This window comes from Thermobia domestica, chromosome 6, assembly GCF_964235325.1.
Source record: "Thermobia domestica chromosome 6, izTheDome1.hap1.1, whole genome shotgun sequence".
Lineage (NCBI taxonomy): Eukaryota > Metazoa > Arthropoda > Insecta > Zygentoma > Lepismatidae > Thermobia > Thermobia domestica.
In genome coordinates, this window is record NC_137459.1 from 251,102,927 (window position 1) to 251,128,113 (window position 25,187).

The 25,187-nt window shown below is 35.1% G+C and overlaps 1 protein-coding gene across 4 annotated transcripts in view; it reads left to right on the plus strand.

Annotated features, from left to right (window-relative positions):
• Positions 1–25,187, plus strand: part of LOC145688475 (beta-1,3-galactosyltransferase 5-like) — a 182,749-nt gene that overhangs the window by 57,568 nt on the left and 99,994 nt on the right. Inside the window, exon 2 of one of the 4 annotated variants that reach the window (XM_081762759.1) lies at positions 8,177–8,228. The exons of the other annotated variants lie outside the window; for them this stretch is intronic. The gene's annotated coding sequence lies outside the window, so the exon portion shown is untranslated. The remainder of the gene's footprint in view (positions 1–8,176; positions 8,229–25,187) is intronic. 4 annotated transcript variants of the gene reach the window in all.

Consider the following 25,187-nt stretch of genomic DNA (forward strand, 5'->3'; position numbering starts at 1 on the left):
ACAGAAGAACTAATTTAGTCCAAGTTAGTTAACAATGACTTTTATTAGTCCAAGTTAAAGAAATACAACAACTTAATTTTCATATCAGTAAAAAAAGTAAATAAAGATACGAATTATTTGAGTCCACTTTGGCTCTGACTCATTTATACATAAATAGATACCAAAAATACTTCTCATTTCACTAAATGCCTCTCGTGGTTTTTGTGAGACCCCCCACACACAACAAGTACGGCATTGCGATGTATTTTATCAATAGTAAACATTATTGAAACGAAACAATATTTAGAATTTTTCTTTGATTGCAGTTACATAACAATAATAAACTATAAAAAAATCACAAAACAAACATTCATAAACTTATAAAAAAAAAAGCTGCTTTTGTAGTATAATCTTTTTGAGTAATGAATGGGGAATTTAGGTCTGAATATAATACGAATAATATACGGGGGTGAAACGTGATAACCCACAAAAGTGTGTTCATCAAGATTTTACAAACACTTACACTTTAAGAACATTTTTCGTTTTTTGGTTTAAACCAGCCAACCCTGATGGACGTGTTGAAATTTTCAAAAGGTAAAGCATCATATCCTACGAGTTATATATTCCAGTACCACATACTTGTATACAGGAGTTTATATCCCTCAGGCGTTTTTCATGGGCAAATAATGATAATAAAAGACTAAGACTAACCATTTCTCCAGCCTTAGATGAATCTTTATTGTTTGGAGTGTTTTGTCCAATGTCCATATATCACTGACATTATAATTAATTATGTGTGTAATGTATTTGCTTTTTTACATACTGCATGCAAGAAAAAATAAAACACTGATCATACATGAATTAGAAACTCCAACCCGAAGTAGGCTCAAGTTTTGCAAATGGTGCGAGATATTGAAAAAATAATCGAAAAAAAATCTCCCCTTTATGGTACCCCTTCCCGATTTTTATCAAGACTTCTTTCACTAGTGTCTGTAAAGGGACCTGTACAGATGTTGTGAGGAATGCTCATATGTGATTGATGAGCTGTGTAGATGGCGCAGGTTCAGCTAGTATGAAAGAAAAAAAAATAAGATTGCGTTAAAGTAGTAGGTTGATTGGTAGTAGGTAGGTGGGTTTCAACGTTGATCGGTATATAAAGTAAAAAATAAATGGTAACAGATTGCGAGGAGCAGTTTCCTGTAATCCATTAAACGTCCCAAGAATACATTCAATCTCCACTCTAATCTCCCTATTAAAACAGTAAGTGACAGACAATTAACCACTTCTAGTGTAACAGTGATCGCTATAGAGTAAAAATGGTAACAAATTCGCTACCATTTCCTCTTTCAGTATTGAGAAAATATGCCATACAAACAAAACGCTTTCACGTGATGTACACATGACACTGTTCCTTGATCAATTTCATCTTCAGGACGAGACAAGTTTGATGAATTCAATATAGTTTATGAGGAAGAAAGCATTTTCAAGCTGAATGGACACACTAAATTTAATATAATGCACAAGTCACCAATAAATCCTTCACGAATTTTGAAAATTCCATCATTTATTTACCTTTGCCATCTTAATGTCATCCCAGTGATGGCGATATACTTACGATAAGTAACCATTACGTATTAGATTCCATGATTGGTTTCGACGTAAAACAAATGGAAAATGTAGTAGTTGTATGTGGCTAATCTTGTAGAGTTGTAAGTTTCCAATTGAGGTGATGGGAGATTTCGCGTCCAAATAGTCTATTTATTTGTAATTAGTATTTTAATAAAGGATACTCAATGTATTTGTTCGATATTGGATCAGATTGCTATGGTGTTTTCCTTCTCAGATAAGGGACATAGTTGCGTTACTAGTTTCCTAAAGGGTGGTGGAGAGTAATTTCATGTCACAAATTGATTTTGAAAAAGGAACACATCGTAATGAATTGGTCAACTTTATCTGTGTTGTAGGCAGCCTAGGTTCAATTCTTGCTGTGAGTGTATTTCAGTTCGATACCGTGCTAAGCTATAAATTCATTACATGGATTCTATACTGAATTTCTGAATTTTCAAAAGAAACAATATTAACATATAAACACGTTGTTGGACGCATTTGAAGGTATATAGGTAGTTCTTTAGCGTATGGATGCTTCCCTGCATTATGTCTTGAGATGGCATATTTTGTCCATTTAATCGATGAGGTTGCGTTTACAAGTAAATAGTCTCTTGTTAACGGTCATATATTGTTTTGATTTCTAAATAGCCACCAACATGTTTGTAGGAATCTGCACAGGTTAAACTAACGCTACCACCTACAGGGAGCTAAAGCAAATATTGACTCACACTGTGAGATCCTGCTGTTGTTGACTTAAACGGCGGTTTGCTTTCAGCACTCGGTATTTTATTTACTTCCTTTATACCGGACAAAATTATTTTGCAGTAGTTTTACTCCTATGATATTTTTCGTATCGCTTGTGATTCACGTCACCATGAGTCTTACAATAAACTGAGGCTCATCGAAATGTAATTGTCATATATGAAGCAGTGTCTTGTTGACAAACATCTTTCTTCTTCGTTCTGTACTTACTATCCTTTTTTTTTTTTTTTTTTTTTTGTTTGTCATGTACAAATGAGAAAAGAAAAAATGTGTTTTCAGCAAATGCAGTAGTGTGTGTATATACATAAAACGAAGAGTTTCAGGTATTGTAGCCATAACTTAACTTTAGATTGTCAATAGATAACATGGTGCTTATTTAATTAGCGTGTGATTTTATTAGTCAAAAGTATCCAGTATGTGATCTGTGCCCGTTGGAGTGTTGACAACTTCTTTCCGTATTTGTGTGTAGAGATATGACGTACACGACTTGTGATTACGTAGTTCGCTGTAGGTTCTAGTTGACAAGAATTAGAAGCTTGTCTATGAAAAGGTTACGCAGATTTCACTGGCAGCTTTCACCACTTTCCCTTAACTTCCTAAAGGAGTCTGTGCATATTAATAATTTTACGTGATAAGGTTTAGAAATAAAAGGACGATTGCTGTGTTGCTTGAAACTAGTTGGAAACGTTGAAACGCCATCCTGAAGATAATAATCAGTGGTGGGATGCTAAGTTTGTTCTGAGAAACTCAAAAGGCACAGAAATTAAATTGAACTGTCGTTGAATATCTAATTTCATGGCTTGATTTGCTTTAGCAGGCACAAGATTTCATCCTATTTGACGCCTCAGGGATAAGAATATCAAATGTAAGACTCGGACAGCGATTTGGCGTATTTCTGATAACTGGAAGGAATGGGAATGGGTGCAGAGGCAAGCTGAAACGATCTTTCAAGGACGTAGTTGCTTCCGGTAAATGGCTTTTAAAAGTCACTTCTCGTTTCGTGCCGCTTTAATACATTCATTAAGGGACAAGAGGCTTTATTTCTTTCCTTTTTGTTTTTCTTTGTATTCCAGTCTCTAAGTTTTTATTTTGGTTAAAATAATTTCGTTTGTTTGGCATGAACTCATTTTTCTGTGCTTGGTTCTTGTGAATGTTACAGGTGGAATTTCCTTCATAAGGTAACAGAGTAACACTCATCGTCGATAGGTCTTTGCTCTTGTGTTTTGACATCGAGGAGACTGGTTTTAAAGTTGAATGCCCTTCGCTTAAACATCTTAGAACTGGCTTCACTTTTTTGCGGCTTTCTCACAATGTTTTAATAAATCTTGTTTTTATTATGCCGGCATCTGTTTCCTTCTAAAATAAAAGATGCAACCTTAAGAATGTCCTTGCAGAAAATGTTCATTGAGAGTGTATTTTGGTAAATATCTTGAGGCATGTGAACGTGATTGAATTTACTAGCAGCGAAAAGGAAGTTGAGAGTAAATAGATAATAATGCTCTGAATGATGTGAATTGTTCCGGAAGAAGCTTTGCGTGTGGAAGAGAAATATTTCTAATACTTCTAGTTGTCCCAAATGACGTTTCACGTAGGTCCTGTTATCTTGATAGCGCGGAGTTGTAGTATATCAGGAAGGAAATTGACATATAAAAGTTTCTGTATTGTAAAATGAAATGAAATGAAATTTTTGAGTTTTACGTCCCACGATTATGCCAGCTAGGCTAAAGGAGACGGTGGTGATTAGAAATGAATGAAATGGTAGAACGAAGAAAGTGGGAGGAAACGGAAGAACCCCGAGGAAACCCACGCACACAGTGTTTGTCCACCACAAAGGTCACTTGGCGGGAGCAGGGTTTGAACCCGGGACCCTATGCACCAGAGGTGAACGCTCTACCACTGAGCCACCGCGGCCTCTTCTGTATTGTAATTATCATATCCGCTCTTACAAATGAAGTGTAAATCAGGATGATTATATAATATGAGCGTCTCGGGGAAACGTAATTGTATGTCACATTTTGTAACTTTCGAGGAAACTAGAAAAGAAGGTTGACCATTTCAATGTAATTCAATGCAATGACACAAACCAGACAAGCTTCCCATACCATTGCAGGTATATTCCGAAATTAAACTACCTACATACTGTTCTGTGGTCTCATCCCGAAAACGGCACCTTTGTTTCATATTGTATGCTGTCAATGCATTCAAGACTGAAGTTATTTGGGCAACCATCTAGTATTATTTATTTTTTAAATGGGTTACCTTGATTTCATATAGAACAAGTTTAGAGAATGAGAAGAAAAATCAAAAATAAAATATTTCTACTATATGTGTACAGAGCAGAAAGCACTATTTCTAACTATGATAGATTTCAAAAGGAAAGTACTTTACCTTTTACTTTGAATGTAGGCCCGCCCATGTTCAACGAACATAACCTGACAGTTACTGGATTTCTCTCTCTCTCTCTCTCTCTCTCTCTCTCTCTCTCTCTCTCTCTCTCTCTCTCTCTCTCTCTCTCTCTCTCTCTCTCTCTCTCTCTCTCTCTCTCTGTGTGTGTGTGTGTGTGTGTGTGTGTGTGTGTGTGTGTGTGTGTGTCTATCTGTCTGATTTGCGAAGTTTTCAATCTTGAGCCCATTCGATAGAGCATCAAAAACTATCTGAAGGAAGTTATGGAATTTTCCCCTCTCTCTTACCGTTCCCGAGATATTGCCCTAGAAAGTTCGGATTGGAACAATTGGTATAAAGCCTGTAGAGGTTAATAAGAAAAAAAAAATCTTTTAAGTTCGTTCTAGTAATGCTCTTGGAGCATTCTAATTTTTTTAAACTAGTTCGTTTGCCATTTGCAAAACTTACCAGACTTTTTGGTGTATTTTTAAAAGGTAATGTAAAATCGGTGGATGATGTGGTTTTGAAGCGGAAGTGGACTGAAATCCCGAAAAACTTATTTTCGCTGGGAAATTTTACAGACTTGCTTAATTTGTGCTAAACTAGCGAACATATTAGAAGCCAGTTAAAAGTACTTTTGGGGTCAATTATAACAAACCAAGATAATATTCATTACAACACGATAATCGTGGTAGTAAATATAGGCAGTTATAGAACACACTTTTATTGAAGAAAATATCCAGTATGAAATGAGTTTTTGTGACACTACAAAATGAAGGGGATTAGACATTACTATGTCTATATTCGTCAATAGCGCATAAAATTGATTTGATTCATTTTTAGTCATGTGGCAAAAGCCTTATTGATTAGCGCAATGTGCTTTGTTTATTGTTGCTACAAAGTAGATAATATTCCCAAGTGTTACAGCAGGTAATGCTTTCCTGCTGCTCTGCTTCTTCCATCGTTTTGCGCAAGAACGAAGAAACCTGAACTTTCTGGAGCTGTAAGTCTAACTTGTACAAATATAATATATAAAGTATCATTTGAGACTTTTCTGTAATGCGTTTCTTCATACCCTGCACTAGTATTGTTCACGAGGTGAGAATTACATTTTTAAATTTGAGATGAGGCTAGAAGCATGACAACATGTAGGATCTAGACAAATTTCTCAAGTCTGTGGACAACGCTAGTTCACCCAAGTTTTAGACCCCACAATGTTGTAGTTAATGATTTAATATTATTAAAAAGAAAAAAAAAAGCTATAACTTGATGAATTGATTGTACGAACATAATGAAGATAACTTATCAACGTTTCAAGATACGTAAGTCGTTATACAATATACTCCAATAATAAATATGGTTTAAGTTATGTTGTATCATCCTTCTTGGTGGGGCACGTTGGCTCAGTTGTAGGACGCTTACCTCTGGTGCGCTAACCTCTGTTGCGTGTGGTTCTTGTTTCGATCCCCGGCGAAGTTAGTTTGTGGAGGACAACGCCGTGTCCATGGAGTTTCTCTGGTTTTCCCAGTTTTTTCTCAGATTCTTATTCCACCAATTCTATCATTCACCAGCTTTAAAAGTCTGTCTCTTAGCCTAACAGGCATAACATGGGACGTTAAGCTCTAAAGATTTCATTTCAAATATTTCTAATTATACAGTATAATGCTAGCAAGAACACAATGTCTTATTGTGGTGCTTAATACTTCGTGGTCTTCTACCTCTGTTTTGTGCTTTGTTCAGTGATTTCAAGTCAACCATCCTGAATTTGCTCAGATAAATAACATTTGTATTCTGTGGACGCCAAACTTCCTCATATACAGTATCAACTTTCGTTCCGTTACTTCTGTTCCAGGAAGGTATGAGTAATGTGCAAAATTTCGTGTGCCTTCATCCTTCCCTTCCCATCCTCCCTAGGGGACGAATTTTACATAAATCAATATTTGTACTCTCAATACTTTCAGAAACATTTGTACAAAATTCCACATTTCGGTATTCAGTAGTTTTGCAGAGTTGCTGGCCAGTGTGTCAAGGATTTCTTTTGTATATAAAAATATAGGTACGTATACAATTATGGACTGATATAAGAGTTAGTAAACCTAATTTCAAATTTGTTTCCATCTTGTTTAAAATGAATATAATAGCCTTTACTCTAAATCCATGTAAAATAATATATAAATGATGTCCGTACCTGATAACAGTGAAAATGAGCGAATAAATTGAGGTACTTATCCCGTATCTGGAGACAGTTTGTCGTTTAGTTTTTGTTTATTTTTGAAATATCATCGGACATAATGAGGGACAGATAAAGCAAATATAAAACCTGCTTTTTCTTGTGGAGCCGCTGAAAAGTTTACACTGCTTAAATTCTCTGAAAAATCCGAAGTTCAGGGATTGAACATAGAACCATATTTGACTTTGAAGCTATAGTCTATTATTGCAATCATAATTCTGCGTTTTAAACAGTAGTACGTAATTATTGTTAGTACGATTCTCCTCTTACGACAACTTATGCCATTCGTACCCAAGTACTGAACGCTCGTGTTCCCGAGTTTGTTCCCCAGTTGACATACAAACCTGAGACGAAATCACTAGTAGTAGTCCAGATCTCACTTGACCCATTGGGTTGCGTTCAATACAGACTCGGTGCTAAAGAAAAGTACATTAAATTGAAATACAGACACTGTAATTTCGGTAGTTTGGCTACGAGCTTATAATTTGAAGCACTCACCAATTACCTCTCTAAAAATGGGTGCGGAAGTATCGCAGAATTCTGAAATATGGATATTTGCATAGAGCACACACTAGTTCCTAAGAAGTCTTGACCCGACTACGGTAGGTGCCATAGGTTTGGAGCTATGGACCTTTCAAGTTTATTTTTTCAGGTTTTCGGCAGCGTATAACTTCGAAAGGAAGCATTCGGGCACCCAGTTTGGTCTATACTTTATCTTATCTTGGTGTCAGGAATCACTTCCTAAATGTTGATGTTGTTTAGAAACACCCTATACAAAATGTGTGTGTAACGAGTTTCTTTCGATTGTTCAGATGAGTAATGACACGCTCGATGCATTTTGTCCAAGATCAGCTCCCATTAGCATCCCTAGGGCACAAGGTGGCATGTAACAATAATGTAAAACGATGGATGTTAGTGTCGAATCCATATTTTTGGAGTCGCTAAGTTGACTGGTGGCAATCCCGAACCCAAGTGTAAGCATCTGGTCCGGAAATCTTTATTTTCCACCCATTTCTTTACTTTCAAATATTTTGCATAAGCCTTATTCTTTCCGTGCGAAGAATTGATTTTTCAACTGGTCGTTTCTTCGTGTTCGTATATTGTAAGAATTATAAGAGTATTACGCCTTGTTAACAGTCCATTGATTGCATATGTTTTTGCATGCTGCACCCTGATGCGTGAGTACGTCAGTAACATGATTGATTCTTACTGTAGGAAGGAAGACCAGTGAGATGGATGACCTTTAGCGCCCTTACCGGAAAGTCAGGTAACGTTCAGAATTCTCGATTTCTAGTTTCCCATCTTAATTAACTTTGTCAATGTCATTAGGATAGGTAGCACTTTTTCATTCTTCAATTCCCCCTCTCCTTTTGAAGTGTGCTTCTCCAGCGACATCAACTTTTTAATTTCAAGTCTCGAATTTAGACACTGTTTGAATTGCGAATTAATTAATATATTACTCTTGTTACCGGATGAGAAAAACAATGATGACACACGCTCTAGTGGTTACCCAGGGTAGGGCAGAAATATTCCTTGAAATAAATGGATGCAGCAGATCTGCCTTACAATTTATGTAGCTTAATACCTGATAATTTTATTTGGAAAGACAAAACCATAGCTCAACTTGAGCTTTTCGTAAAAGGCCAAGGCCAATCCAGCATGTCAAGGATGCTTTTGCAAGGATCAACATGCATTTATACTACAAGTTCATCCCTCTGCTTTTGTGCGTGGAATGTCTTTCAAGTCCAGGAAAAACTAGTTATTTAAACTTCTCTGCTTTGGAGATAAAGCTGTTTGCAATTATTAAATCTTATTTGCATATAGCATAGACTTTTTTTTATATAAAGAAAAGGGACGGGGAATACTTGCTTTGTGAGGTATATTGGCTTAGTGTTTTTGATGTGACGAGATTCTGAAGAAATGACATAAGCACATTGTTCGAGAAAACTCTGGGAATGGCGTTCTTTTTAAAATCAAAATGAAAATTAAATGGAATTTTTGATTTGCATTCCACGGTTATGCCGCGTAGGTTAAATGAGACTGGTGATGCTAATGAATGAAATTGTAGAATGAAGAATGTGGGAGGAAACTGGAGAACCCTGAGAAAACGGACTCACACGGTATTCATCCACTATAGTAGATCTTTTAAGACTGTATAATAATCCAGTTCATAAAATTTTATTCTCATTACCTTGATTTTCAAATACTTGTCATAATTACTAGAAGTCTATGTAAAATAATATTTCAGTTTTCTTTTGTCTATATCAGCGTTTCCCAACCTTTTTCAACTTGCGGCACACTTCAGGGTAACTTGAATTCTCGCGGCACACTTATTATTATTATTATTATTATTATTATTTGAAAATATAAAATACTGTAGTATTTTTTTCTGATTACTGACATTTTTCTCACAGGGAAGAAAGCTCGACCACTGTTCCCCCCCCCCCCCGCGGTAAATCATTATGCTTATTTTTCATTTTAAGTTAAAAATAGAAAACATCTGCAATCAGATATAGGGCTCAAGTTGTTAAAAATACACTTTCTTTTTCGAAAACTGTATCCAACCTTTCATTAAGGAGGAGGATCACTAAATAACGAACGAACAAACGAATCTCTTTTACTTTTAAAACGCAAATATAGGTAATTCGTATGCATGTTTACTTTGCCGGAAGGATTGAATATTTTAAAATTTCAAGTTACGAAATAGTCTGCAACAATAAAGAAGCAATAATGGTCATAACAACGATAACAAATACTTTTTTTTTTCAAAATTAGAAATGTACAGAAAAATGTTCTACAGAAAAGTAACACAATATGAAACTTTAAATTTTAGATTCATAGTAGTAATGTGAAATACAAATATACCTTTTTCTCTATGTCTTGCAATTTGATTGCTATAGAATTAATAATTTTGTTTCGATTTCCTCGCGGCACACCAGCGACCCATTCGCGGCACACCGGTTGGGAAACGCTGGTCTATATAGTCGATATACACGCATTCGGTCCTGGAAACCCAGGAGCTAACATGCTTCAGATTTCACGTTAAGCTGTAGGTCCACGCCTCACATAGCTTCGATGCTGAAAAGGAAAGTTGAACTAGATTTAATCTAATCTTGGTTTATATATATCAGGATACATAATGGTTTCTTCACATTAATCAACAATTCGTGAAACATCAGCATAATTTTTTCGTATTGTTAATGTTAGTGAATACATATTTGCAGGAATTTGAAAGCACATTAGTTTACTGTGTAAAACGGTCCAAAGAAACAGTTTTTAGACAAATTTACACTTTCGCATATTCCCAGATCAGTATTTTATTGTCCGAAAAACGTTTGAGCATTAAACCATGATTAAAATCCTTCAAGGTGGCAATGCGGATAATCATTGGATGATGGTGAGTGAAAGAAAACGAAAGTACAATCATTATTTGGTGAAATTATCTTCTTATGCATACTGTAACCTTCACTGTCATTGAAACTGCCGTTGTTTCTATTGTGGTTCAATTCTTAACAATGCACAGAAACACAGTTCTATTAAAATCTGATGATAGAGAATTTCACACAGCCTGGCAGCTCCTAACAGAAGAAACGCACAATTGTAGCAGAGCATTAGTCCAATATTGTCCACAATATGCAAGCACGCCTCCACTGTATACTTAATTGAGTACTGACACTGCAGCTGGAGGAGGAAACTTCAACTCTACGACTCTGCCTTAGTGTGAAAAACATTCTATTACTTTTTTTTTTTTTTTTTACCTCACCTAACAATCAGTTTTCCTTTATTAGTGTGGTGAAAATCTGCATGATTTAAATGTGATTCGATCAGTAGTTAATAAAACAAATAACACCTATTGTTAAAAATATCAGCAAATAACAGTATTGTCATGTAATAGCGCTTGGCGAGAACAGAGAAGGAGAGAAATGTTTTATGGTGAAGACTTTTATGCAATACAGAATGTAATGAAAAATACCCAAAATTGTCACCTAACATGATGCTCATAGACCCACTAATCTTCAAAATTCAAGCTATTGACATGTTAGGAGCGTTAATAAAGTACATTTTAAGCATATTTGGACACACTAATACAGTTTACATTTTAACTTTTTCAGCTCCATTAAAAAAAAAAGTAAAAAGAAATCAATTTTTCGAAATTTCGGCCGAAATTGCACATGAAAATATTGATCGATTTCGGGAAGAATTTACACCGTAGTTACTTGTATTAGTACAGAAGTTTTCCGCCCCATGCCGTTTTCTTTATCGAAATTTATTTTTCTTCGTATATTTTTCACTTTAGTGTGTGCTGTACATATGTCATAGTGAAATGATTTTAAATCTTTCAGCTTAATGACCCACGGGTATGCCCTTTATGCGTCGATTAAGCGAGACGGATGATTAAGGCAAGTGAATGATGATGAAAGAATTGGTGGAGTGAAATCGTAGGAGGAAACAATAGTGCCCTGAGAAAACCTACAAACAGAATGTTGTCCTCCCTATTTGTCATAGTGAACGTGTTCTAGGAAAACACGAAGACTCAGAGAACACACATGAATGATGTAATGTACGCTTATATAATCAGGATGTGATTAGGGACTTCAGTGTTCCTCGCAGTGTTGTGCCGCGACTGTGAAATAATTTCCCTGCTGGTGAAAACACTGCAAGCCAGTATGGAGGTGGTGGTCGACGTGCAACAGCGCCGCGTGAGGATCGTTATCTGATTTTAAATACCCAACGAAGACCAGCGACCACAGCAGTTACACTAGCTCGAGACCTTCCAGCTGCCTCTGGGATCTACATATCACGTCAAATTCTATTCTGGTGGTTCCACGAATGCGCATTGTATCCACGCCGACCCGCCTGGTACATTTCTCTCACACAAAAGTAGAGCCAAGCACATTGGGGTGGCATCACTTTTGGGTCCTCTTTACCATTTTATATGTTCTATCTACGGGCGGAAACAACTGCGATCTACAAGAACGTCATCTTTGAAAAATAACAGAAACAATATGTCTGACTGTTCAGTGGTGCATACAGTCCTGAATGCCGTTTCATGGATAATGTGTAAGTACAACACAGTTGGAGGATTATCTGCAGCATGAAGACATCACACATCTCGAGTGGCTAGCACGGTCACCGGACCTCAGTCCCATTGAACGTTCGTGGGATGTCCTCGGACGACGGATTATAGCTTTAATACCTCCACCACGATCAACTGCTGAACTGCGCCGAGTGCATGTATATAGGGACTTAGCAAAGAGGAGACGGGGGATATGATGCCACTCCCGACATTTGTCGATGATAAAAGTGGAAAGGGATTAAAGGAAAAACTGACGGAAGCGAAAAAAAAATAGAATAAAAATAATCTAATTAAATCTACTCTCAGATTTAGTAATTACGATATTAGAGTTGAACTTAATTCCCATAGGACAACTTGCTCCAAACTTGATTAATCTGTTACTGGGATTAGGACAGTTTTTTTTTTTTTTTTTTTTGTGCAGTTACTCCGAGTATTCCGACTACTCTAGAGATAGCATTTACTCCGTCAAATTTGGACGAGTAAATTCAAAATTCTCGGGTAAAATGTGCATTTCTGTAGACAGGACAATGGTGGGGAGGTTAAAACAGTTTGCTGGTGATTCGAGTGAAGATATGCTGATGATGGAATTTAGCGAGCAATATGAATTAGAGGATGAGCAAATTTGTTTGAGGATTAAAGTGATGCTGAATTTATAATATTTTGGTTGAATAAAGATAATAACTTGCACCTTCTCAGCATCAGTATTGATCGTTTCTACCAACAAAATCGCGGCCTTGTGACGGCCAAGAGTTATGATATAAATGTATGTAGTCAGATCTTTCAGTGTTCGTGTCTTATTGAAAGCATCAGCAGGTATCTGTTTCACGTTTCTGAGCAAGCAGAAACAACTTTGTGCCAATTGTTTGTGATTGACTGCTATTGGTACAATCCGCGGCAAAAAACCTGCAACATGAGCATATAAGTTTATTGTGAAATGACGAAGTCTTTTGCTCCAAAATAAGTGTGCACGGGAGGAGGCCGAGGGTTATCCTAGCGTGATTCGTTCCACTTAGACGTTATGTTCATTCCCTGTGCTGTTAGGCGTAGTTTCACAATAAACTTACATCCTCATGTTGCAGGTTTTTTGTCGCGGATTGTACATTTCCTTAAGTTTTGAAGTGAGTGTATGTTCTAAGAATATAGTGCATAGAGTTCTAGTTTGGGTAAACAGAGTACATGGGAGAATAATATAAAGCGGGCTGGGCAATGATCCTAATGAATACACTTGACCAAGATAGGATCTAATGATTTTGTTTTGTTTTGCGACGATGACACTTCAGATATCTTAATCATTGAATCAGTTTTGTTCTTTCTCAAGAGGATGTTGCAACAGATTAACTCTTTCGTCCTGTATTTGTTTATTCTAAACGAACATCCCCAAAGCATATGTTGTACACAATCTACAGAACTCACTCGATCTTGAACACACTTGGCATGGATACGGGAATGAAATGAAATTTCTAGTTTAACGTTTCACAATTATACACCAAAGATAAAGCAGATGATGATGAAATGGGTGATATTGGTGGAATGACGAAAGTGGAAGGAAACAGAACTCCGAGGAAAAAAGCATGCACACAGTGTTCGTCCACCACAAGGCTCAGTTGGGGGTGAACATGGACCACATATACTAAGGGTGAGCGCTCTACCACTGAGCCATCGTTGACCCGGTATTGGATGTACGGTAGACTTTGGTTTGTTTAATACACATGTGAAACCTTTTCGTGTGCAGACCTTTGGTTCCCTTAGTTATTGGTCATCGATGTTGGTGTTGCGCGTGGCCATGCAAAAAATTAGTACGTTAGCTGCTAGCATTGATGGAGTTATTTTATCTACAAAAGTGCCTAAGATAAAGGCATAAGTTGTAGCCATGTGGAAATGTGTTCAGTTCGATTCCTTTCAACTGATTGAGTTGAATTTGACGCTTTGTTTTTTTTTTATTCACTTTCAGTGAGATTTTTATTTTTTTCACTTAATTTGTGACAACTAATTAGAAATTTACAAATATGTTCATGTTACTAAATAGTTACTAATAGAAGTATGGATTCAAGTACATTTCATTTATTAGTAGAAAGGCATTTGGAATTATCGAACACAATTTCTAGAATATCTCCGATTAAAAATGGAGAAATATTTGACCAATTATAAGCAAAAATTATTTAAAATTAGTTCTTAGCTTTCGGAAGTTGAAATATACATCAACGTATTCTATATGGTGATCATCATTTTGTCACCTAGAGAGTTAAGACTTTATTGACTGAAATTATACATTATTTGTGATTATCGACCGTGATTCAAAACACTGATTACTTTGTTTTATGGCTTGTGTAAAGTTCGCTGTGATCTGTAAATTTTTTTAATGTTTTTCTTTCAAAAAGAAGATAATAATTTCTGTATAAAGGATCTGTCACGAACAGTTATTCTCGGTCCCAGTATTTCCTGAAGAGTCACTCAGTCAAATATGCGCATTTTTTAGCTCCAAAATAACTAAAATAAAACGCAATGTTACAATTTGTATTGTGTAGCATTGAGTTAGTGAGAACATACAAAGTGTGGGCCATTTACCTTAATATATACCCTTGTAAATTTCAAACTAGCAGATACAGTACTGAAAGTCCGTATAATGCAAATACCGAAATAACATTCTTTGGCTAAGCAGTAAAATTATTACCAGGTCAACAGTGTTGCCAAACCAACAAAAAGTATTTTTAATGGTGCTTTTTTAGATTATTAGGTGTTTAAAATCTACAGGCTAAACGAAAGTTACAGTACCACGCTTTTTATTCATTGTTACAACCTAAGGACGCTACAGTGTCACAAAAATTGTGATATCGGAGGCCTATAGAACAGTAATAACTTATTACGTCTGAATATACACTCAAAGTACTTGCTGTCCAAGCTTTCACTATTGCAAATACACAATAGTTGGGCATCGTGATTAAAGTTAATCTCATATGTAATTGTACCGTTCTCTGCTCTAGTATGTTCCAGTCCAATTAGGCCATTTTTCGTATTTTCTTTAGAAACAATTGGAAGTAAAACTTGTATTACTTGTAATGTAAATTATATTGTAGATTTCTTAACTGAAAATAACGTTTTGAAAATATTATTTTCTGTTGAGAAAGTCAGTATCACGTGATATCACACATTATTTTTACTACCTAAACTGAAAAATATATTTTAAATATACAGGGTGTGCCATTTATCTTGATGTGCCGTTGTAACTTTTAAACTAATAGATACAAAACGATAAAATTCGTGTCATGCGAATATCAATATGGTGACATTGGCGTATTGTGCAATATCACCAGATAGTGTTGGCAACCCAACAAAGTTGTATTTATTCAAATGGTACTATGTATGTTTATTATATATTTAAAATCTGCATACTAAACGAAGACGTAACATTTTAAATTCAGTGTTACAGACTAAAGGCGGTACAACACTACAATCATCGAAAAAATAACTTAAGTGAGACAGATGTGAATATACACCCATAGTACCTTAGGATTGAACACTATAATCTTGATTTGCAGTTTTGAATAAATAGGAACAAAGTTACAAAGCGATTGGAAGTTTTGTTTTTCTGAGTTTTACTTCGAAAAGCTTGTGAAATAAGTATCACATATATAGTTTGTAATATATGTAGATATGGTAAATACTGATAAAGTTTGCAATTATTGTCTAAAATGATGTAATTCGAAAAACTTGATTACCCCTCCAAAAGCTGTTGCTGTAATGTTAACAGAACTAAAGTAAAGGAACGATCGTTTAAAAAAGTAAATCTCACAAATACTTCCGCTTAAGCAGTATAACAATCTTTACTAATGGTTTGTATTCCCAAAACTATTTCAGATATCAAACTCCTGTAAATGGGATTGTAATCTCTTACTTAAAAATCATCTACACAATTGGATGTAATACCTATCTAACATGTAAGAACTTTTTCGAGATAAAATTCTTTGAAGAAAGTCAAAATTTCAATCCTTTGTAACTTTGTTCCTGTTTATTCAAAATCTGCCCAATCAAGATTATGGTATTCAACCCTATTTAAGGTACTTTGAATGTGCATTACCACATCCGTCTTACTTAAGTTACGATTTTTTTTCGATGATTGTGGTGTTGTAGCGCCTTTAGTCTGTAACACTGAATTAAAAATGTAATACTTGTATACGTCTTTGTTTAGCATACAGATTTTAAATACATAATAACCAGATGATGTGTCATTTGAAGAACCTCGTTGGGTTAGCAACACTGGTGGTATTGCACAATGTGTCAATGTCACCCTGTTGATATTCGCATGATACGAATTTTATCTTTTTATATCTATTAGTTTAAAAGTTACAAGAGCGCATAAGATGGTCTATCCTGTATATTTAAAATATTTTACTTTTCAGTTTAAGTAGTACGAATAATTTAGATATATCACGTGATACTGACATTCCTGAACTGAAAATAAGATTTTCAGAACATTATTTTCAGTTGAGAAATGTGTAATACAATTCACATTACAAGTAATAAAAGTTTTACTTCAAATTGTTTCTGAAGAAAATACGAAAAATGGCCTAATTGGACTGGAACAGACTAGAGCAGAGAACCGTACAATTACGTATGAGATTAACTTGAATCATTGTGCCCAACTGTTGTGTATTTGCAACAGTGAAAGCTTGGACAGCAAGTACTTTGAGTGTATATTCAGACGTAATAAGTTATTACTGTTCTATAGGCCTCCGATATCAGAATTTTTGTGACACTGTAGCATCCTTAGTTTGTAAGAATGAATAACAAACGCGGTACTGTAAATTTTATTTCAAATAGGTTCTGAAGCAAATACGAAAAATGGCCTGAGCGGACTAGAATAGACTAGAGCGGAGAGAACCGTACAATTACGGATGAGATCAACTTGGATCATTGTGCCCAACTATTGTGTATTTGTAACAGTGAAAGCTTATTTTAATTATTCTAGTGTTGATTTCCGTTTTCCTATAATTTGTCTTGTTAAGTTGAAGGCCATGTACTTGATTTGTAAGTGACACTTTAATTACAGGTAGTTATAGAAATAACAAAAGGATGTTCATTTACTTCATATCACAAATGCATATTAACGAAAAGTTTACATACCTACACACATGCATACACACACACACACACACACACACACACACACACACACACACACACACATATATATATATATATATATATATATATATATATATATATATATATATATATATATATATATATATATAAAGATATTACGAATTGCTATGCACTTAAGCTTTTGTGTAATTAAACAGTTATCCTTCGCTTCCGGGTTCTTTTTCCGGCCCATGTAACTTCTCCAAAATGTTAACAATGCTGGGTGGAATTGGACACTTTAAACATACGTTAACAAGTGTTGAGCTTTGTTTTGAATGTGGATAACTTTTTATCCTTTTCTGTTAAAGCGTCCAAACTTCGACGAACAACTTGAGCATGATTTATTTTCCCATTAGGTTCTATTAAGCAATTTTTATTGGCAAAAGACTGAATAACAATTTTATTGCTTGGTAATCTTAATGTCTGGCTTCTTGCCTGTCTATCTTTTGCTCACGTTAAACATGCTTGAATTGTACTTTTAATCATCACAGAAAAGTGTTATTTTGCAATGTGTACATATATTTATAGTAAGAGAAGAAATGGTAAAGGAATGATTGAAAGATGATGTTAATGTCTGTCAAAAGAAATTTGTAAACTTAAATGTTTTAAAATGTTAATCCCCTTTTTAGTTAGCTATTATGGTGATCAAAAAGTCAAATGCAACAAAACTATCTGATTCACGGACACACGTAGCCCGTAGCTAGGAGATCTGCAAAGGAACACTGCAATTAAATTAATGAACTACGAAGAAAGGAAGTCAGTGGAAAATGTAGAATAAACAGGGCCCGAAGACAGCTCGCCTTGTCAGAGGCATCAACAACTTTCTACTTGCCCTGTGTGTGAGTTGTTCTAGAGCAGCTGTCGCGACTATACCCACATGATGCTATTTAATGTTAAACCGATTTAAAAATAAGAAGATATTTATATAGAAAACACAAGAATGCGGGAAGATAACTTCACGTAATTCAGTTTAGTTTATACGGTAGACTCGTATGGTGTTCATACTAAACTAAATTACATGTATTACATTCTAAGTAGTCACATTTCATACTGCTCAATGTCATATTTTTAAAAGATATTCTTAAACGACAATCCATCTAAATTGCATATGCAGACATAATTCGTTTGTAGAAGTGCGTTGTGTGTATATAGCATTTCTTAATATCCTCGCGTAAGTGACAAGAGAATGTATGTTCGTTTTATTAAATTATTATTTTTCTTTGTATTTCAGTGTAGAACATTTTATCTACGTACTGAAGTTCGCTCAGCTAGCTGTTTTCTTTTAATTATAGCTATAGCTTCAAAGTATTTGTTTGCATTAGTGTTTGCCTTTATTGCAAAGTGTTTGATTCAACCCTATACCATGTGAGTTTGTGGTAGAGAACATCGATCCTTGTGTTTTCCCGTTTCTCTTTCACTCTCTTCATTTCACAATTTTTTCCATAATTATTCATTTGGATATACCATCAGTCTTCGGCTTATAAAGCCTTATTTCAATTTTTTATGGTACATCTAAGGAACTAACAAAAATCTCTATAACATACATTTATATGCACACAAAAATTCTTCACTCAAAGAAAACTCTCACATTTAATGTACTAGATCGTACAACAATCGAAGAATCGTTATAATCTATTTACGAGAGTTTATTCACTGAATTTCAAGGTACCAATATAATTCGCGATTTCTTACGGCATAGCGAATACTGATTACCTTTTGCCAGAAGCCTAGTTGTGGTTTCTGCAGACTCGCCCTTTTCATTCATTCACTGAATGTAGTTACCTGAGCAGCTTCTGGGTTGCATAGTTGTCACTGGATTATGTTAAGGTCGTCTGAGCTCTCTTCATTTTTATTTTGGTTGTCATCCCGTGATTCAAATTGAAATCTTGCTTACAAGGAAGTGAAGGTTACCGTTACGTGAAGTATGTCATTCCCCTTTAGGCGTCGTTAAGTTGTTTTACCATAAACACTGTCATAGCATCAATTATGCCATGAGCAAGGAACAGTTATTTCTTACACGAATACTTCAATCGTAATATCATTAATAGTAACAACTTTGTAATTATTTTCAGTGTGTTCAACTTCCGTTCAAGTACTTTTTGTTTACTCTTAATTCAAGTGTTCTTTCCGCAAATTTTATAAACAAGTAATGCATGTGCATCTTTGTTACTGTAGAATGCTTTTGCACATACCACGTGATTTAAGTGTGATCTTTATAATAGAATAGTGCTATTGGTGGAATAACAATGTGGTTGTTAGTTCCTGTTTTGCTAACTGAATGAGATAATCAGCATGATTCTCACAGAGTTCTTATTTTTGAGTATTGCCCTAATTCTATATGTGCATATTTATAATATTTTGGTATCAGTCTCTTTCCCAGTATTAATTAAAAAAAAAAAAAAAGATTGTACTAGCCAACAACAACAAATGTGTTTTTCTGTCTTCAGAATCTCATTAGGTGAATCTAGTAGTACTTTCAGTGCTGATTTCAGATATGTATGTATTTCTTCCGTGTTACTTACAATTTTGCTGAAACAGAGGAAAGCATGTATTACGATTTATATAATTTACGTATGCAAGAAGGTGCTATGGCAATACAAACATTACAACGATACTTGTATTTCGTCACTCTTTATTATATCTTTATTTGTATTTTGTGGGCAGAAGATACTTTTAAATTATGCACAAGCTATTCTAAAAAGGGTATATAGATATAATTTCTTTGCAGTATGTTATACGTTGCTATTTTGTTAATATAGTAATTCGACGATGTGAAATTGGTTGTCATAGCAACAAAAGATAGTTATAATTTCGAATCCATCTTGTGAAAGCTACATGTACAATTCTAAGGAGTGTAATTGATTAATTTATGTGCCCTAATAAAAGGTAATATTTAAATACAATGCGTAAAATGTTTTATGGTGATTTTCCGTAGCCTTGCTTATATAAATACACAAACTGAGGACCTTTGAGAAATGACGTTCTATATATATGAACTGTGATTTCGTCTTAACATGTTTGAAACTTCTCTAAAAAGTTTCGGTGTACTGATTTTCCTGTAGTTGATATGGGTAACATTTCTTTGCAAAGTCCATATATAATGGGCTAATATGGAGTAGGGGAGCAATTGTCCCTGTTAATGTTCTCAATTTCACAATAGCCTGGTGAAAAATCTCACCAAACTAATCACTCAGGGTCCATTGAACTTACCACGGAACAGTTGGCTAATCTAAGGGCCTAAAAAAATTTCCTCTCTGATTTTAGCATCACTAATCCTGGAAAGGTATTGAAAATCTGCTAGTTCTGTTCATGCTATAGACGAAGTTCTTAATAAGGCATTTTTTTCTGTATAACGGGATAGAAACATTTTGTAGGAACAACTTAAAATATGCATGATTTTTTTTCTCCTTCGGAGTCAGTAAAGTTCGTTTAGGACATAATTACACTTTTACGGTAGTGCCTATTATGTGCATGTACAGGACCTATATTAAATATTGTACATGGCCTATTGGTATCTATACTATACGTATTGATACATTAATACAGGTACACTAGTACCTATATTGAAAATCCTGAAAGTTCGTATCATGTAAATATGGGCAGAATGACACTGACATATTCTGTGATATCGCCAGGTTACCAGTGTTGCCAACTTAAAATAGTTGTATTTTTCTGATGGCACTGTGTCAGATCATTGGATATTTCAAATCTACATGGTCCACGAAAGCATACAATATCAGCTTTTACAAATTAAGGATACTAAAGTATCAGAAACATGTAAAATTTGGTGGCCTCTATAGAGTAACAACATAAGTACCATAAGACGGACGGGACAATGTACAGTCATGTCCAAAATGATTGTCACAGATCTATAAATATGCTTTTGTAGGAATATAATTTGATAACGATTTCGCCCGGTATTTCTTTTAATGTTAGTATGTGTATAATCAGTAAAGATATGTATGTGGTAAATTTCACGTCAAAAGAGCAGTAAATAAGAACAATATAACGAAAAGAACTTTCTTGTCCATTTAGCAACATCTTGTTTTAATCATTCTAATTTTCGTATTTATAATTCTTTTCCTATGAAATTTACCACAAATATACATTTTCCGATTATACACATAGTAACAATGTCAGAAGTACCCTGCAAAATCACTATCAAATTATATTTCCACAACAAAACTCTTATAGGTATGCGACAATCATTTTGGGCATGAGTGTACATCCAAAGTATTTTCGTATCTAGTACTGTGATCATGATATAACGAATTTCAAATGAATAGGAACAAAGATACAAGGGATTAAAATTTTGACTACTTTAAAAAGGTGTTACTTAAAAAAAGGACTGCTTGCGTCATCTAATCACATAGCTGGCTTTAATAGACTTGAAGATCATAATGCCGTTTACAGCAACTTGATATCTGAAATCGTTCTGAAGATATGGTAAATATTGGTAAAGTTTACAACACTGCTTAAAATTATATAATTTCGAGAACTTATTGCAATTATGCCTATCAGAAAGTATTAGTGTAAAGTCATAAAAGGAAAGTTGATAATAATAATAATAATAATATAATAGTAAAAAAACTGCCTTAAGTCCCCACAAATACGCCGTGTTCTGAACTATATTTAGTTTTACCATTTTTTTTATATATATATTTCCAGATTGGTTTGTGATATCAAATTGCTGTAAGCAGCATTACGATGTTTGTCAATTGGAAATTATGTACGTAATTTGATGTGATCCTTATCTAAACACTTTTTGGAAAATATTCCTTTGAAAAAGTCACATTTTCAGTTCCTTGTTCCTTTGTTTCTACTTGTTCTAAATACGTAATATTATGACCGCGATGGCTCAGTGGTAGAGCGTTCACCTCTGGTGCATGGGGTCCTTGGTTCAATCCCAGCTCGCGCGAAGTAAATTTTGTGGTGGACAAACACCATGTGCGTGGGTTTTCTCGGGGGTTCCACTTTCTTCATTCCACCATATCATTCATTCACTGTCTCCTTTAGCCTAGCCGGCATTGTCTTGGGACGTAAAACTTAGATTTCATTTCATTTCATTGAAATATATAATAACCTCAGGTAGTGCTATTTGAAGAAGTACAATTGTATGTTGATTGTACCTTGTGGTATTACAGACTATGTCTAACAATGTCCCTCTGTCGACGTTTGCATGGTACAAAATTTCGACTTTTCTGTCCACTAGTTCAAGAGTTACGAGGGCGTATTAAGATAAATTGTCCACCCTGTATATATTAGAGTGGTGCTTACTTTTCGACGTCCGAGTTTTTTTAGTCTTACCCCTAAAATGGTTCTGTCACACCAAAATAACCCATAAGAGAAATTTCAATTGTATAGTTGTAAATTTTAATGCATTATACAATTACTGTGTCGCACAGTACGATAAAGTGTCACGAAATTTCAGAATTTAAAATTTGTAAGTATTTAATAATTAGTTAAAATTAACCAGGGGCGTCATTTCAGACTTCGCTTGAGGAAGGGGGGGGAGCAAGAGCTCGACCGACATAAGACTTTCACGTTTTGTACTAATATATTAAAGTAAGACGATCTATTAAAGTATATGTATTCCTCAAACTCTTGGGGGGGCAATTGCCCCCCCTAAATGACGCCCCTGATCCAAAAAGTGTCGTGATGGAAGTTCAGTGAAGTGTGCTCCCAATCACAAAAAAGATCGGGAACCACTGTTTTAAGTATATTGAAACCTCTACTATCGGACACCTCCCGTAACGGACATATTTTGTAATCCTCAAGCACTGTAATAGGACAAACCATATTGCCAAACATCTCTAAAGTATGAACACGAACAGTATTTCCTAGGTACTATTTACCTCCGTATTACGGACAATTTCTGTAGAAACAAGTTGTAAAGTACCATAAAAGTACATTTTCAGTAATTAATACATGTGTCACCGAGGAAACATTGTGACATTTTGCCTCCTCAACTGGCTGTTCAGCAACCCAAATGAAGCATCTGTGTTTAACAGCACCCTCATATTCTTTGCTTGCATTCCACTCCCACCTAAGTTGTTTCAGAATCAAAAGTGATTGACAGTTGCCCGCCGTTTGGGATGACACATCATCCTCCTCTTCCGTTGGCATCTCGAACCAAGCAGAAGACAAGTTTGGTATATTTTGCGTGCGTATACGCATATTGTCTCAGTGCTTCTATTTGTAGAAAGAAATCTTTTTTATGTCATTCTGCATCGAATAAAGAATAAGCTGAATCCAGTTTCAGTTGTGAGCTTTCGAAATTCCACGAAAATCGCTAACGTTAAAAGAAAAAATAGAATTGATTAAGCTTTCGGATAAAGAAAAATGAAGTGTGCGAAGCATAGCTGAACCTCTTTGTATCGGTTAAAAAAAAAAAAAAAAAGCTGCTGAGATAATTTAAAGAAAAACTACAAGTTAATGAAGTTGTGGTGTGGAAATGGCAATGAAAATCAGTGTCAGAGTGCCTTGAACAACGTTGATGTGCAAGTGGATAAAGTCGTTATTGAATGGTTCTGTAGAGTGCGGAATCAAAACATTCCCTGTGTCAGGGCTTTGGAGGTAGCAGCAGAAATGGGTGTTACAAATTTCATAGCCTCGAACGACTGGTTAGAGAAGTTTGGGATTACACAATATTTCCTTAAAAGCAATTTGTGGAGAATCCGCAGATGTCGACGTGCCCAGTCATAGAACGGTTTGATATATTACCTTCGATAGCTTGTAATTACTTATTATTTTGTTTACTAGTTTACGTAAAAAAAAAAAATATTGAAACCTTTCTAAGGCTCACCTCTCTACAGCGGACAATTTTTGATTCCCGACGGCTGACCGCGTTAGAGAGGTTTCACTGTACAACTCTCAAGGTTATAATCTTGCAGATTTTTAGTTGCGTGTTCGATATTACTCACAAGGGCAAGTAGTATCACGGGTAGACTCATTTATTTTATTTTATTTATTTATTTATTTTTTATGTCTTCGATTTCGTTCTAGTTTGTTAGGCGTAGGTATTACGTGATTGCCAGTATTTGAGTTAAGCAAATGAGCGAATTTTTGTTCATTATTCCATTAGCATTCAAAAATACTGTTGTAGATATAAGGTAGGTTTTAGTTATTGGAAAGAAATTGTATTGTCGGCAATATCAGAAAATTAATAGCTTTTGCTAAGCTGTACAAGAAGTAAAATTAGATCACTATTTTCTCATAGCTCCACGAGTTATTTCTGTATTAGTGCGAAGTATAAATAGAATGGATCCATAAATCGGTGGTTAAGTTTAATGTGTATAAACGTCTAAAATAGAACGTACTGTTCTTGAATACATTAAATGTATTCTCGTATCTTTTAAGAACCAATAAAATAAATTGATGTGAAATGAGATCGGAAACAAATACCTTGAAGTGATCAGCTGGCGTACATGTACGCGTGAATCTGTCTTGAAGTTTTCAGTAGACATTAAAACTCAATTTACATCGAACTGATAGCTTAATTTGTTGGGCCATTGTTAACGCTTCCAACCAAGTATGATAGTGGTAATCAGATCGAAAAAAGAAATAAAAACTTTAATGACTCAATGCTGTTAATTCCTTTAGGTTTAAAATTACAGCAGGTGGATTGGCAAAAATGCCAGTTGATTGGATGATGAGCCGGAAGCAGAATACTTCGATTAAATATAGTATGCATTCCATGATTTTTTTTTTTTCCTTTCTTGCATGAAGCTCATATGGAATGACTCTTAATTCTAAATAGCAAACTTGAATTCCAGAAATACTAACACTGAGAAAGACTTATTTTTCGAACACCATAATCGGTCCCGGGTTCGATCCGCAGTGAAAATGTTTGGTCGAAAAGCTGTAACAGCTTTTGCATGCCATCCATCCCGAGTCAGGTTTCTCCCGGGTTTTCTTCATTCACACCAAGCAAATGCCGGGATGGTACCTAACATGCAGATCCCAGACCACCATCTTACTTCTTCCCTTCCACGGATAGCGTGCTCG